Source organism: Heptranchias perlo, chromosome 20 (assembly GCF_035084215.1).
Source record: "Heptranchias perlo isolate sHepPer1 chromosome 20, sHepPer1.hap1, whole genome shotgun sequence".
NCBI lineage: Eukaryota > Metazoa > Chordata > Chondrichthyes > Hexanchiformes > Hexanchidae > Heptranchias > Heptranchias perlo.
In genome coordinates this window covers 25,176,852-25,180,634 of record NC_090344.1, presented here as the reverse complement: position 1 = coordinate 25,180,634, position 3,783 = coordinate 25,176,852, and the positions used below count along the sequence as shown (strand labels likewise).

The window sequence follows — 3,783 nt, the reverse complement described above, 5'->3', positions numbered from 1 at the left end:
GCTGCGATGGCCGAGTGGTTAAGGCGTTAGACTCGAAATCTAATGGGGTTTTCCTGCGCAGGTTCGAATCCTGCTCGCAGCGCTATTTCTTATAGATTTGTTCAATGATCAAACAAATAAGGACTGGAGTTGACGGACCGTGTTCCCTCCCTCAGAGAGATGATCCAGCGTGGCAAATGCTTTTAATTCGGAGTCAATGGTCTCTTGCAGAGTTGCACGGCACGTGAAAGAATCTCGACCAAGCTCCATCTTAAATTCTGCTCGTTCGCAAAGCTTGATATTTATCCGATTTGTTTCTATACTTTAATCTCTCCCTGTCCCTGTCTCTTGACTCTCTGAATTTTCCCCTGATGGACTTCTCAGGTTTTCTTGAACGGCCAAGGATGATCGAACCTGCAACACCAGCAGAGAAGGGTAAAGATGGAAAGACTGAGACCGGGGGAGAAGCAAAGGTGCAACCCAGTTGATGTATTCGGAGCTATTGTCCACACATTTATGTCTCTTCGACCTCACAGTGAAAAAAATCAGCAATTTGAATACAGTGCACTTATGGTAGAGTGTTTAAATGCGAGTGTTGAGACATACAACAATCGAACCGTTGCCATGGTGATGATTGAATCTAAACACTAGACACAAAGAAACGCTGAAAATTCTTTGGTGCGAACAAGCAGCCCAACGCGGCCTTTCCTACTTGCCTCTTTGTAATTCAGGTCATTATCGTGCGAGACAAGCTGCCCGCAAAAAAATGGCATTTTCTGTTCAAACTACTATCGCGACAGAAGGTGATGTTCAGGCAATGACAGCACCAAGTGCAACTAGGCATGTACATGAAATGGAAAGTGAGGTAAAATACTACCACAAGCTGCTGATGGACATGTTTCCATTTCCAAAATTCACGAACCTGAATGCAGCTCCTGGGAAAACTGCAAGGCCACGCAGGTCCATCATGAATCATTTGAAGCAACTGGCAGTTTAAAGTGGCATCTCCTCCTGCTTCTGTCGGGGGTGAAGGAGAGACACCGTCGTTATAAAAGTACAGTTTGATTTTGTACAGAACTGTACAGAGAAGGAGCACATATACTGGGGCTGTGAGATATTCTATATTATTCATATTTAACCACAAGAATATCCGCAGTCAGAAGCTGAAAAGAAGGGAGAGATAAGAGGCCTGAAAATAAACACAGAGCTGAATGAATCACGGAAGAGTGAAAGAAAAGTAAATCTTACCAGTTCTGCTGTGTTCCGTGCGCAATCTTGGGCGCTCCCCGATGGACTGATGGTGAGAATTCAGTGCTCCCACCAACTCATGAGTTCGATTCCAAGTCAGCGAATTAACTTTAGCAAAAGTTATTAAATTAATTACATGAAACTAATTAAACCCTGTTGGTAGATGAATGACTGTTTTATTCACCATTAATCAAACGATAACTTTCTATTTCATACTGAAGGAGATGTTGACGTGGTTACCGAGAGACAGTCAAAACTTTAATCAGATTTTTATGCTTTGCAGATGATCAAATTTCATCATTTTATAGACTGTATCTTAAGAGTATGATTAAAAGCTCAGTGCAGCTGTTGTTAAATTTAAAATGAATAGGAAATTGTCGCCTTTTATTACAAGAACGCCCGAACCGGTTCTACGATCAAGATGAAAGTAACGCAACGAGGAACATCTGATACAAAAATCCCCACCGTTTTGCTTTTCCAACATAAAGGGTGTGACATTTATTTTCTGAAACAGTCTGGTCTCGCTCACTACAGAAATCTCCATGTCACAGCGAACCAGCTCTCCTGCAGCGAGTGCGGCCTCCCTTCGGGCCTTTCGGGGGCTTGTCTGCCAAGGAGAATTGTAATTTTCTTGCTTCCAAAAAATACATTGAAACCCTGGAAATTTGAGGCGAAGAATCCTGAGGAAAAATCAAATAAGAGCTCGAACCATCAAACTTCCGTGCTAACCGACAGCACCAACTAGACAGGCGAAGAGGTCACTTGCTAAACCAATAATTAATTGGGCTAAACTTTGAGTTTGCAGCGACCAATATAACAACTGTCTACAGTCAGTCCAAAATGAATGGTTGAAGCTTGTAGGAGTGAAAATCCAAACAGCTGGTCTTGAACCAGCAACTCTGAAGAAAAACATGCCGGAGAAATACTCGCTTTCAGTGCGGTGACACTGGGCCAGAGTAAAGCTCAGTTAATATGATTGGTGAGTGGCTGGAGGGTGGATTTCGAACTCCTGACCGATTGCACTGTGCATTTTCCAGATCTGCTTGGAGCACCAATCCCTTCAACTCATCACTTACAGGGACAATTCGATTCTCGGTTTCATTTCGCTGACGCTTGGTGAAATTTTACAAATTGGAAGCGATCAGTGTCAAAGCTAAACACGTCACCGACATGCTCGCAGATACAAAGCGGCCACACTCTGCTTCAGCTGGATGAAAGCCGAGAGCGATTTCACGGTCAAATATAATGGCTAACAAAACTTATTCAAAGAAAGTGCAGGTCGTTGAGTTGCCTTTAAATTCCTGATTGTTCGTATTGAACTTCTTCCCATTGCGTTTGAGAGCCACGTGGGGCGATTTGGGGACTTCATTTCATTTTATGCTGAAGTTTCAAATGCAGTTCAAGGTCAAAAGTCCTGGGACCACTGTTGTTCACAGTTTACCGGTGCTGGGATCACTGTTGTTCGCAATTTATCGGTTCTGGGATCACTGTTGTTCACAATTTACCAGTGCTGGGATCACTGTTGTTCACAATTTATCGGTGCTGGGTTCACGGTTGTTCACAATTTATCGGTGCTGCGACCACTGTTGTTCTCAATTTGTCGGTGCTGGGACAACTGTTGTTCACAGTTTATCGGTGCTGCGACCACTGTTGTTCACAATTTATCGGTGCTGGGACAACTGTTGTTCACAGTTTATCGGTGCTGCGACCACTGTTGTTCTCAATTTGTCGGTGCTGGGACAACTGTTGTTCACAGTTTATCGGTGCTGGCGCCACTGTTGTTCACAATTTTGTCAGTGCTGGGACCACTGTTGTTCACAATATATCGGTGCTGGGACCACTGTTGTTCACAATTTATCGGTGCTGGGACCACTGTTGTTCGCAATTTATCGGTGATGGGACCACTGTTGTTCACAATTTACATTAATGATTTAGTCATAGGAATCGGAAATACAATTTCAAAATTGACAGACAGCACATAATTGGGAGCTGTAGTTAATGCAAAGTAAAAATGCGCAAAATACAGGAAGACGTCAGTAAACTTGCAAAATGGGCGTGTAAATGGCAAATTAGTTTCAATATTTATTGTGTATTCCCTTGCCTTGTTTGCCCTCCCAAAATGCATTACATCATTCTCCAGATTGAATTGCATTTGCCACTATTCTATCCACCTGTCCATTCCACTGATATCTTCCTGCAGTCCACAGCTTCCCTCCTCACCATCAACCACACGACCAATTTTTGCATCTTCTGCAAAATTGTTAATAATACCCCGTACATTTAAATCCAAATCAATGATCTGTGCTACGAAAAGCAGCGACCTAGTACGGATCCCTGCGGAACCCCAGTCGAGACAGCCTTGCAGTCACAATAACACCCGTCGACCATTGCTTCCTGCCACTCAGTCAATTTTGGATCAACTTGCCAATTTCCCTTGGATCCAATGGACTTTTACACTTTTGACCAATCTGCCATGTAGGACTTTGTCAAAAGCCTCGCGAAAATCTATGCAGACTACAAAAAACGCACGACCCTCATCCACCTTCCTTGACACCT

General features: G+C 43.4%; 1 non-coding gene across 1 annotated transcript; it reads left to right on the top strand.

Annotated features, from left to right (window-relative positions):
• Positions 1–82, top strand: trnas-cga (transfer RNA serine (anticodon CGA)). The gene has a single exon. It is a non-coding gene; the product is annotated as a tRNA-Ser (tRNA).
• Positions 83–3,783: the final 3,701 nt, after the last annotated feature.